Here is a 13,419-nt window from a genome sequence, read left to right on the forward strand (position 1 = left end):
AGAAACATAGTTGCATGCAAATCAGGTTTCCGTGTGTAGCCGGTGATACTAGCCAGTAGCAGTACCCCATAATCAGGAACTGGCATCACTTATTCTGACAATGTTTGGCTCAACCGATACGTTGAGTCTAGCTTTTCTCATATGAATGCCATCAGAACAAGGGCACGCTGCTCCATGACCTATGAGAAGCTGCATGAGTGTCTCAGGATGATTCAAACTAGGCAAAAAAGGCAGTGCAATCTTTCTCACTGACTCACTGGCTCAAAATGTCTCATATGTACAGTAGTTCTGTTTTGTGATGATTCAAACAACATTGTTGAATTCTAAATACGTGTCCAAAATATGTGAGAACAAAATATTTTCTAATGATACGATTAAAAGTGAAGAAGGAAGGAATGCGTTTGACAAGTTTATTCCATGTAGTAGTACTATATACATTAAGTTAACACTACTTTAAGTACGATTTATTTGCAGCGATTCATTGACATCGTTCTACTCTGTGTGGCCCATGAACCCCCAGTGGTTTTCCTTTTCGGCCCACTTGTTAAGGAGGTTAAATAGCCCTGAACTATGAACTATGAACAAACATGAACTAACACAAACACGTAATAATGCTCTGAGGAACCTTTGAAACATATGTAAAAAAATAAAACAAGTTAGAACTTTCTTTAAACATAAGGCCCCTGTTCCTAACAAAGTCTCTTATATTTTGAGATCTGTCGCTCAAAACAGGGTGCTCAGAAACCTTACAACCGCTCACACTCTAACTTAGTTGCCAAGTGTCCCTTTGAAAATGTGTTCTTAAAATGTTTCATGACAGCACCAACTTCAGTCTTGCTACATGGCCTTTTCACACATCTTCTTGATTTGAATTCTGTCAATGAAAAAAAAATTGATGTTAAGATAGTGAAGACAAGAACTGTTATAAGTTAGTTTTGAGCTATAGGTAAATTATGTTATATACAAAAAGTCACATATAGTAGCATTTGTTGAAAATTCTAGGCAAACTGCTAGGGCTGCCCCCTAATAGTTGAACTTTAATCAACGTTTTCATTGGTCCGTTGGTCGTAGGATTAAAAAAACAAAACAAAGCTTTTAATTTGAAATGACGGACACAGGAAGTGCCACTACTCGTCACTTGTAAACCTCAGTGTGAAACACAACCTGGTCCTGTGGTTATTAGACAGTTAATTATTATGAAGGGCTGGAAATATAGTGTGGATTATTTCAGAGGATAAAGGACCCATAGAAGGTGACATCATGCAACTCTGCAGGTAAACATGTCAACATCTAAAACACGCAAGTAATGTTAGCATAGCATTAGCATGACGATAGCGTCTTTTTCCGACTCTGGTAAAGACAAATCTAAAGTGATTAAAATTATATATAGTTATAAAGGTAAGAAGTTAGGCCATACTTGACTTTTTACACCATTAAACTAGTTGGAAACATCAGGCTACATGATCATTTATAACAGCAGGCTAGTTTAAAACAATATGATATTAGCAAAAAATATGTAATTAAATTAATATCAGAAAAGTATGACGATAAGTCGACTAATGACCTTAACTGGTCAACCAGGAAAATCTTTGGTCATTGACAGGCCTAAAACTATAAATGTCACATTTGTCTGGCTGCCAGATTTCTGCATACCTTTTAGGCCAAAGATATACTTGCTTCTAACAACAGTGATGTGTACATAAGATGATGACACCATGTACTAAATTGAACTGTACTTAGTATTCTGTCAATATTTAATTATTTATTAATGTGTGCTGATTAAGCATATAAAAAATAAAGGAATGAATGGATTTAGTTTTACCTTTGGAGCTGGATGCCACACTCTGGGTCGCACACAGTTTGTTTCCCCCTGGAGAAGCAAGAATTATTTTGTTAGAATAGCTAGTACCAATATCCAAAGCACCTATGGAGAAGTTTACTTTTCACACAAAAAAATACAATTTGCTGAACTTCAGCTTGAACTTCAGGGTTCAATGTTAAGGATTTTTTTTCACGGTCGGGCAAATTGGTCAGAAATCTACTTGCCTGAAGTTTGGATTTACTTGCCCTAATGCAACCGTTTTAATGTGAAGTGCCATTTTAAAATGTCCTTGCTAGTCAGTGTGCCATAACAATTGTTGTAAATATGACACAATATCAAAATGTATATCTCTAAGAACTGTACATTTACTTACAAATTCAGTGTGTTCACTAAACCTGATTTCTGGAACACCCAGACCATTACTACCATTTAAGACAAAAACAAAAACCTTACCTTGTAACTCTTGGCCTCACCCCTGGGTCAATTCCATACTTTTTCTTTTCCCTAAAATAAATATATAAAAAGAAGGTTCAGATTTAAGAAGTTCAGAAGTTATAACAGCTTTGCATTTTGTCTGCTTTCTCCCCGTCAGAACACATGCAGCACAGTAGTACTGCCTACAATATAGCAAATTATGACTTTCCCGCACATTACCTGAGGAGCTGGTGGGCTCTACAGGCATCTTCATTTCTTGATTTTTCTGGTGAAATGAACACAAAAATGGCCTTCAGCATCAATTGACGTTAAGTGATCAATGCAATACTTTGGTAGTCGCAATAGTGATTAGATGTGTGTTCTAAGTTTTATGAGTATGTTCTTGTTTCCTGTATGTGTACATAATTATAGTACACGACTACCTTTAAATGCGGCTCCATGGACTTGACCCTGATGGCCACATTTAGCTCATTGTTAGGTCAATTTATTGTGCCATATGCATGAACTCAGACAAAATTATCATAAAATGAAATGTGAAAAGCACGCATGTATAAGGGTCCCAGAGGTTAAAACATTAAAGTTAAAGTCAACTTTCAAATGAATATTATTATTGAATGATTTGAAATAGTTTTTTGAAAGCAATAGTGTTTGTTGTGAATTTCTGTTTCGGAAAAGAGCTGTCCCTTGCATACCTTATGGTTTACCAGGCCATTTTAAGTTGGGGAGAAGTTGAACAAACATAAACCCATGATAACTTCAGTGATAAGCAAAGGGAACTTGAACATGGTTCTTAATCCACAAAATACCACAAATGTACACTGGAAGATATTCAAGACATACCTCTTAGTCCAAGGGGACAATCTGACTCTTCACCACCGCCTCCGTCGTCGCCTCCGCCGCCTCTGTCATCACCTCCGTCGTCACCTCCGTCGTCAACTTCGCAGCCTCCGCCGCCTCCGTCGTCACCTCCGCAGCCCTCCGTCGTCACCTTCGCAGCCTCCGTCGTCGTCGTCTCCATCGCCTTCATCATCTCCATCTTCCAGCTCTGGGTCCAATTCAGCTAAAGAAAAGCACGATTGATGCAAAAATAAAAATCATTGTTGTTTCAAGTTTGTACACCTCACATTATTAAGAGTGTTGATACCACCACTTACCTTCAACCTCAATCTCGTCAAGAGACATTCCCTGGAATTTTGCAAGAGTTCCTTTTTCCATTGCAAGTAGAAGCTTTGTGATTTTTTGCCATTTCTATAGTTGCCTCCGGAAGACGATAAAAGTCTCTGTGGACCCGAATGTCGTGGCCCAAGAAATTGGCAAGTTGGTCCAGCTCATTATTTTTGAGATTGAGAATTTGGGACAATGTTGCAATGTGCTTGCGAAGTTGCGTAGACCTCAGATTATCAGGATTCTTTGCACCGCACGCGTGTGCAAAAATTCGTATGCAGTCCTGTCCCCTGTAGTAGCTCGTGGGTGGGCACTGTGGACGTCCAAAGAGGAAGGGGTTATCCTTATGGACGTTACATGCGTCTCTTTTGTGTGATAGAAGTGTTGTTGCACTGACAACTTCCGGGTTTAATAGAACAGCAACTTTCCTCCCTCTTTTTGCCCATAATTTCAACCCTGCTGAAGTGCTGGGCTAGCTTTTGTTCAAACGGTGACAAGCTAGCAGCTATGTCACTATGGAGCTCAGTCTGGTCTCTTTTTTTGAAGGACTCAAGTGTCATTTTTGAGACTTCTCCTGCACGGCGTCTATTAAAGACGATTATCTGAGTGAGTGTCACCCTAGCAAGTTCAGCATACGCCTGTGGAGAATCATGGTCTTTTAGGTTTTCAATGGCGTCTGCTGATTTGTCCTCCAGGTACTTGTGCAAGAGCTGCACATCCTCTGTGAATGGTATGGTGGATGGTTTTGTTAAATTTTGCCTTGCTCAAAGTAGCCAGTGCAGTGTGGAGACCTGTGTTGCCCACTGTTTTGTGCAGAGTTGTGTGAATCGTCTGCTGCTTTAATCAAATCTTCATCCTCTGCTGCGATGGCCCTGCAGAGGAATAATGTCACCGATCTTCTTGAGCGAGTGTCCCAATTCAGGGCAAGGCTTGGTGTGCAATAGGAGTGTTTTCTCTTCATCATATCCTGCAACTGCTCTGACAGCTCCAATGATCTTGTAAAAATGATTTGGCTTACAGCTTCTTCAAAGCTAAATATAGAATATTTCTTTCTTAAGGTCAACAACAGTCTGCCCATTTCTCGGACCTTGGCTCTGATATACTCAAACTTTGTTGAATCACTCCCATGCTTGTTGAAGAGAGACTGGCCCAGTTGCAGAATGAGGAAGTCATTTCGTACAACAGATGCAATCTCATCTTGCCTCATATTTCTAAGGATTTTCCACAGTCCAGCGCAAATTGCTTGGCAGAATGTTGTCTCCGAGATATCAGCCGCAACTAAGACTCTATTCTTCCCAACAGCCTCACTCTCGGAGACCGTCTTTGATGGGCATCTACGCAAGTGGCGCCACAGCTCCTTACAAATGAACATGCCCTTACAATATGCACAGTGCACATGCGTTTTGGGTTGTCACAGAGATTTTTGATCGTGATGGTCTTCTTCTTAATTTCAGTTGTCCTTCATGATTCCTCAAAACTTCCTGGTTGTGTTCGTAATTACCTCTGTTCCGCAACTTCTCAGTAGTCTTTTTCTCTCTTTTGATTTCTTAGGAAACGAGAATGCTTCAGCAATATCAAGCTCTCCTTTTTCATGTTTTTTAAGATGACGGGATATTTTAGATTGAGGTGTTTTGCAAACATAGCAGTAATTTCTTGCAGTGCAAGGAGAGACTTCTGGCACCACTGCAGCCTCATTAGAAGAAGCCTCTCGATGTGGTAGGTTTACCCACTGTGGATCCTCACTATCACTATTTCCATCACAACTTGATTCAGTGTCAATGTGAAAGAGATCACCGGAGGAAGTGCCGTGACTACTTGCAGAGTCGGAAACATGCTCATCAACATCCTATGCAGCAAAAAAAAAAGAAGCTTTGTTTAAAATAAACCCCCAAAATGTATTACTGTATAAATCACAATCCAACACGAAACATTTTAAAGTCAAATTTAAAATGGAATAGAAGACAATGAACATACCTGCAACGGATTCATCTTGATAAAGCAAGATTTGTGCCACGACCTTGAACACACTAAAAGCACATTTAAATGAAAAGTTAGCAAGTCTGGCTTTTTATTTTAGTTTAACATAACTGCACCAAAGACAACAACAACAACTGTGTTGGTGTGATGTAAATACGAACATTTGCATGTGTAACAAGCCATCTTAGAGCGGAGACAGGTCCATTGCAAGCTTCACAATGGTCCAAAGCGTTGACAAATGCGCTGGTAAGTATATGGTGGCACTGAGGAAGCAATAATGTATATCAGTAAAATAAAATTGAGAAAATTTGTAAATATGCGATATAAACATTTACCCACAGGCTGCACTGGATTAAGTATGATATGGATTTGCTCATACCCCACGTGTTAAACTTGACGTTAAATCTTCAAAATGGCACGCTGTCTCCCCTTGCGTGATGCGAATACAGTGTTTTTACGCCAATGCTTCAGCAAAGCATCTTTCACTCCCAGTCAGCCCCTCCCCCCTCCACTGTAAGTGCGCAAACACATGCACACTGGTGTATGGTGGACCCTGCCCTAATAACAATGCTATACACATACACTGTAGGCTATATTTATAATTGAATAACCTAAAAGTAAATGTTCATACCCTACAGAATAAGTCATCACTTGTAAAAAGTTGGGATGATACTTTTCAACCTATGGCTTATTAAACATAGTAGAAACACAAATCCTCATCCTCCAATTTTTCAGTTTCTAAGCTATGCAGCTGCAAGGAGCATTCAAGAAGGGAATTCATGAAAAACGGGGTCCTCATAATTACACTTACAGTGGCGTCTTTTGATGTTGCGGGAGTTGAACTAACCGCTGCCATCATATCAACCCCATCACAGACGTCCTGTGAATGAGTCAATGACAGAAACAGAGTTGACATTTGAACATGAACCAATTCATTTTCATTTCACAAACATCGTGTCACGACACCAGCCATGTGTATGGCAGAAATGTTAGTTAATAGTCAGCAGAAAGAAGGAAGACAGGAGTAATGAACCCAAACTACCGTATTTTCCGGACTATACGTCGCTCCCGAGTATAAGTCGCATCAGTCAAAAAATGCTCCATGACGAGGAAAAAACATATATACGTCGCATCGGTGTATAAGTCGCATTTATTTTTAAACATTTAAACAAGAACGTTTAGTCTGGAGAGACTGAATAAAATTGCAATAGCAATATAGGTGTGTCGGCCCCTCGTAGTTCTGAGAGTATACCGAATTCAGTGACACCGGGATTCCACCGGACGCGTATGCGCCGCGGTCCTAAACCTGAGCGTAGATGCCTTCACAAGTCCAGCGGAGGGCTCCAGTTTTCGCCGGCCAAGTCATGCGCTGTGATATGTGTGACAGCTATGTTGCACAGGGCGGAAGTAGCTCAGGAGGTAGAGCGGGTTGGCTGGTAACCTGAAGGTTGTTGGTTCGATCCCCGGCTCCTCCTAGCTGAGTGTCGAGGTGTCCTTGAGCAAGGCACCTAACCCTGACTGTTAGCTCCCGACGAGCTGGCTGTCGCCTTGCATGGTTGACTCCGCTGTCGGTGTGTGAATGTGTGCGTGAATGGTGAATGTGAGGCAAAATTGTAAAGCGCTTTGAGTGGCCAATGGTTAGAAAAGCGCTATATGAATGCAGTCCATTTACATTTACAAAATTGCAGCTAAGGCTGGGGTAGCTTTGGTTGAACCGGAGGACATTGAGGACGATGACGACGAGAATATAATTTATTCGGTGGTGCAGTAGGCTTGCAGCGTTCAGTTGTAGGCCTAATGAATGACGGTGCCATCTTGCGGCCGAGGATTATGTACGCACAATTTTGGCATATAAGTCGCTTCGAAATATAAGTCGCAGGGCAAGCCAAACTACAAAAAAACCGCGACTTATAGTCCGGAAAATACGGTATTTGATATTCTATGACTTTTTCAGGTTTCCTATAACCGTAGTGGTTTCCTATGACCATGGGAATCCTTAACATAACACATAACCAACTTGTGAAACGTATTGTGTGAAGAAATGCAGAATTGAATTCATGAAAAACTGGGTCCTCATAATTCAGGTCTGAGAAGTGCCCATCCGACACACAAATCTCAGTTTGAATGTTTAACAGGTTTGCTTCTGTCCTTACAACACACTGTGTCCCTATAATCCTGTCAGGACAGTGTGTGTGTGTGTGTGTGGACTCTTGAGCACCATCATAACATCAAACTAAACAGTATTATGCCTGGATTAGGGATGCACCAATCCAACTTTTTCAGTTCCGATGCAGATACCGATGCTGGGGCCTTGCGTATCGTTCGATACCGATATCGATCCGATATCAGTCAGCACGTTTACATCATCATAATAGTAATAGTAATAGTACAATAGTAATAATACATAATAATAGTCATAATCGGGTAACTAAACAAATAAGATCTCAAAAGGATTTGTAAAATGCATGTAAACACCTTTATCCAATCTACTTCGCACAAAAATCGGCACGTGAACGGACAAGCTAAATCGAATAATAAATAAATAATAAAAACGAGAAACGGCGATTTATTAAAAGGTGGCGAAGAAGATGGAGGAAGCCGGTTAATGTAGCCCCCATTTATAAGAAGCGTATCCCTGGCCGCGGGAGCACGCATGGCATGCATTCATTAAAGGTGGAAGCACACAGACGCTACGCTTCGACTTAACCCAATGCTGAATTAAAGTACATGTTTTCCTAAACGTGGGTCATCAATGAGGTTGTTAAGTAGTAACTTAGGGCACATCTGTCAAAATAAACGTTTATTTCTTCCGACGTCTTTATGATCTTTATTCATTCATTGCGCCGCGGCCGAACTGACGTTATTGATATTATGAATCTAAGGCCGCGTCGGGTTCTCCGACTCTCGGGTATCCTACATCCACAACAAGTAAAGACTCGTAGTGTGGTTTATCTTGACCATGGGGGAGAATGAATTGGGGAATGCCGTATACGGACGGGCGGCGGAGGGGCTGCTCCGGTGGGAGAAAGATGTTTTCAGCAGACAGCTCTCAACTCACTTCGGGTCGGCGATTTATTTAAAAAGCTGGCGCAGAAGATGGAGGAAGCCGATGTCGTGGCAATGTAGTTACCCCCTATAATAAGTGTATAATCATCAACATGCATTCAGTACAAACTACGCTTCGATTTCACCCAATGCTGAATTAAAAGTACATGTTTTTCTAAATGTTGCTCATCAACGAGGTTGTAAATTAGTAACTACGATCTTTATTCCTTCATTGCGCCGCGGCCGAACTGACGGGGGTATTCTCTGATATTATGAAACGCGACATGGAGGAGAAAGCAATGTTTTCAGTAGACAGCTGTCAGTTCACTTCGGGTCCATATCATTTCTCCGACGCTCCATTGTGCCGACCTCTCGGTCGTATGCCGACTTCTCCGCCAGCAGAGCCAGCTCCTCGGGCTGGACTCCGCATACGACCGAGGCAACGCTCGCTTTTCACGCATTGCAAACAGCCTTGGAGCTAGTTGGTGTGGTGAGGCTGAAATATCTCCAAATCACAGACCCCTTCCTGCGACCCATGCTGTCTGTCGCAGCAACTCCACTCAATGCTCCCGCGTTGCGGCATGCATGACGTAGCCCGTATCGCGTAATATGTTTTAAAATATTAGTTAAAAAGGCACGGATCGGTCTTACGGATCGGTTTGCTTTTACAGATACCCAATCCAGCTAAAATGTTGATATCGGGGCCGATATCCGATCCTAATATCGGATCGGTGCATCCCTAGCCTGGATGTAAAATCATATTACAGGAATACTGTCAACTTACAGTGTCGTCTTTGGATGTTGCGGGAGTTGAACTAACCGCTGCCATCATATCAACCCCATCACAGACGTCCTGTGAATGAGTCAATGACAGAAACAGAGTTGACATTTGAACATGAACCAATTCATTTTCATTTCACAAACATTGTGTCACGACACCAACCATGTGTATGGCAGAAATGTTAGTTACTAGTCAGCAGAAAGAAGGAAGGCAGGAGTAATGAGCCTGTCATATAGACTTTGAAGGACCAGAACCATTTATAACGTATTGAAGGTGATACAGCAAGTGACTGTGGTGGTGCAAATCACAACTTGCCTTTTCTGAGACTGGCTCACTTTTCGTCAAGTTTGGGTCAGATGGTTCTTCACAGGGTGCCTGAAATAGTACAGAGGAAATTTACTAGTCACTTGTCTGGCAGCGTTTTCACTTAGTAGTCATTAAGAAAAAGAAGATGGGAGTAATGAGTCATGTAGCATAAAATGTGTAGGTCTACAACCAATTTCTACAATCTCAACGTTTTCACAGTTATGCAGATGTACACATTCTCATGAATGATTAATTTAAGTGCACACTGTCCTTTATAAACTAAATAAAGAAATAAAACAACATCTACAATGACCCAGCTGACCTTCTACCTCACCTAATGCTGTGAACCTGTTCAAATATTTGTTAATTAAGCAATATCACACTCGTGCTCTTGCTCTTTGCCTGTGGCCTCATCTCTACAACCAAATCGCAGCTGGGCTGATATTCAGGACAATAACAGGTCCACTAATGCCATTTATTGGTTAACAGTAATAAAAATAACATACTATGATTTGTTAATTTTATAAGAGACCCCGTGGACCTTAACTCACCACTGAGCGCCATGGCCAAGAGGAATCACCATAGTTAAATGTTATCTCCTCGCCTGGAAAGATTTCCTTGATGGAAAATAGACACAAGTGTGGCCTTCCTTTGACCATTATCCTCTTGACTTTGCAGTTGGGATGTATGTGATCATCATTCACTAGTCGTCCCAGTGTTCCGTCCTCTTTTGAAGCATCTATGCTGTGAGAAATAGAAATTATTAGTACAAAAATAAAGGTTTGATTTGGTTATATTTCTCTGTTTTTTGTGCTTCTACTGTGGGTAAGTAGGCGGTAGTCTGCACATAGCCTAGTGTTTTATTTTTGAAAATTGACCGGATGCTTTGTGCCTTTCCTGTGTCTGACTTCCTGCCAGTTAAAAAAGGCTTGTCCATCTGTCATCTAGGAAAGCACACGTTCTTTGATTTTATTTATTTTTTAAAAATAAACAAGAAACACACTGGTTTCAGATGAGAGTGGTTGCTGTCTAAACAGCAAGATTAATAAAGCCTGCCTGGTCGGGAGCAGGCTAGCTGCACAGAACAAATCTCCATAGTACCTTACGTGCCTTTGCTTTCATGAAACTGAAACACAGCTAAATTCATCCAGGATAACCAGAGAATCCCAGCTTAATCCCTTATCTTAGTTTTGTGAAATATCCCACTGTAGTATTCGTCGGTTAGTTATTGGTGAACAGAGAGCAGAGGGATGACATCAGGAAGTCGCACATTCTATTTGCTCTATTAACATTCATATTATCCAGGAAAACCTATGCATTTTGGACATGTAAACAGTTTGTAGTGCATAAAGTTGTTGATCAAAGTTTATAATTAAGTTCACTTGTCTGTAATTGCCTATCCCTGTATATCTAATTCAACACTGGGTGTAGGTTGATAGGTTTGAACCACCACTGAAGATAGTATGTAACAGGTCAGATTAATAAGACTTGATTGATAAATTTAATCCAGGGTTTCAGAAATTCAAATATGAAACCACAGACCAACCCATAAATTAAATAATCATACAATTTAAATCTCTCTGTAAAGCACCTTTGGTCCAGCTTTGTTGTTATTGAATGTACCCTACAAAAAAAACACAACTTCTCTTTGAACAAGTAAGACGTTGATGAACAAGCAGCAATCTTACCAATAGTGCTTCCCATTCCACATGAACTCAAATGCATATTTGCTGTTTTTGTCATCTGCACTGTCGCTCAGAGACAAAACTCCACGATACTCCACCACAAAACTTTTTGGTTCAATGTAGTCTTGTGTAAGCACACCTCTCCCTGAAGAAAATAAAGAAAACAGCAACATCAGCTCCTGTTAGATAACCAACTTCATTTATGGCTGTATTTTCAAAGAGATATTCAAGGAATAGTTCACTTTAAATGAAATTTCATTCATGCTGATGAGAAGTCTGGTATAGTTTTTTAATCCGTAAAACACTGACTGAAGGGAAGAAAAAAGTTTGCAGTATTTTTCCAAACAGTGACCAGTTGTAAAACGTAATAAAACAACCCCTAATAACCTTTAAATGCTTCCAAACTGCTTGTGCACCTTCATCCAAGTCTCCTGAAGCTGCCACATGCAATGACTTGAAAAAATGTAATTAATGCCATGTTATTAATCTTAATACTCACTGTTGAAGGAGAGATAAGTCTTGCAAACATGCACCGTCTGAACTGGTGTGTGAGGAACATGCAATGTTTGCTAGGCTTTAGCTCTCCTGTAATGGTGAGGATTTAGATTAATCACATGCCGTAAATTACATTTTTTACTAGAAGATTAAAAAACTACACTTCTCATCGACATGAGGGTGAGTAGATAATGAGAGGAAGACCGACAACAATTAAGTGCTGTGCAATACAAAAATAATTAAACAAAATGCAAACAAATCCAGAACTTAAATATAAAGATACATATAATTAAAAGTTATGACAATTACAGTCAGTTCATATAATATAAGTCATACAATGAAAAGAGTTAAAGGAAGACAATGCTTGTAAAAAATATGGCATGTAGGTGGCAAGTTGGTATACACCAGTGGTGCCCAACCCTACTCCTGGAGGGCTACTGCTCATTTTCTTCTGGCGTTTTAACTACATCCGTTTATACATTTTTCTCAAGCACAGATGGAAAAAACAAACCAGATGAATCGATAGACATTCACTGAAGAAATGAATTATGTTATGAGTAAGAAATTAGTATTCAGTTAACTCCAGAAATCAGATAATGATGAGTTTATTTGCGTGCATCTAAACCCCATAGTGAACTACAGCTACTGTAAGGTGACTACACTAGAAACAAACATAAATATACTGGATGAAAAACGTACCTTTATGTGTGTTAATAAATCTTCCTTCCAGGAAAGATTTGTCTTCTCCAATGGTATGTGGTCAATAGCATCCTGATCAGGAGTTTTTCTCCTCCCTCTCCTTCTCTCTGTCATCTTTGCTGTAAAAATGCCCAGACAATAACATTACATTTCAAACTACCTGTCACATCACATGTAACCTATATTTCATGCCAAATCACGTTAGATATTCTGTCTCAACATTTAACATGGGTTTCACTGAATGACCCGTAAACTGAAAAAACTGGTGTCACGTCTCTTCTTCAGTGTTGGATCCTCTGAGACCAGTGGTGAGCGCGTTACTTTTCGCCACATCAAATCGTCGGTAACGGCGTGGAAACAATTAGATTATCCGTCAATGAAAAAATAACGCCCTTAGCAACGCCGTTTTATTTTAACGCCGTTAGTCACATCACTGGTTGAGACGCACAGCACAGGTTATAAACAGGCTATAAACACAGCTGGCAATGTGCGCCGCGCCGCCGTCACACGCCGCCTCGGTGCTCACCGAGGCGGAGTGTGGTACTCGGTGAGCACCGAGGCCGCGGCCCCTTCACACGCCGTCTCGTTGAGCACCGAGTCGGCGTGTGTCAACACCACGTTGTCGCTGTCAAAAATATCGGATAACGCTAACGTTACCGTCTAAACAACTAACTCTCGTCGACTACATTAACTCGGCGACTACATTAGCTCGGCGACGACATTAACTAACGTTACCATTAGCTGCAGCAGACCGAAGCCCTGAATGTGTCCTCTATTTGTCACAGAAATGGCTTTGAGTATTTAAAACCTAAACTAAGGTTTTTAAAAGTGTTTCTTACCTGTTCATGAATTGCTTAATCCGCTTCACCTCGTTGCCGCAGTTTTATGAGATTTCCCGCGAAACGTATAGAGTGATCGCTGCAGCCAATCACTGATCAGAACCTGCTTGATTGACATCACTGCAAGCGAATCACTGATCAGAACCATGACTGACGTCTGACTGCAGCCAA

At 40.7% G+C, this 13,419-nt stretch overlaps 1 long non-coding RNA gene across 1 annotated transcript; it reads right to left on the reverse strand.

Moving 5' to 3' along the window:
* Positions 1–9,538: 9,538 nt before the first annotated feature.
* Positions 9,539–11,346, reverse strand: LOC115556674 (uncharacterized). Its single transcript, XR_003979113.1, has 3 exons — positions 11,219–11,346; positions 10,082–10,274; positions 9,539–9,599 (listed from the first exon to the last, which is right to left on the reverse strand). It is a non-coding gene; the product is annotated as an uncharacterized LOC115556674 (long non-coding RNA).
* Between the last annotated feature and the right edge of the window lie 2,073 nt (positions 11,347–13,419).

This window comes from Gadus morhua, chromosome 13, assembly GCF_902167405.1.
Source record: "Gadus morhua chromosome 13, gadMor3.0, whole genome shotgun sequence".
Lineage (NCBI taxonomy): Eukaryota > Metazoa > Chordata > Actinopteri > Gadiformes > Gadidae > Gadus > Gadus morhua.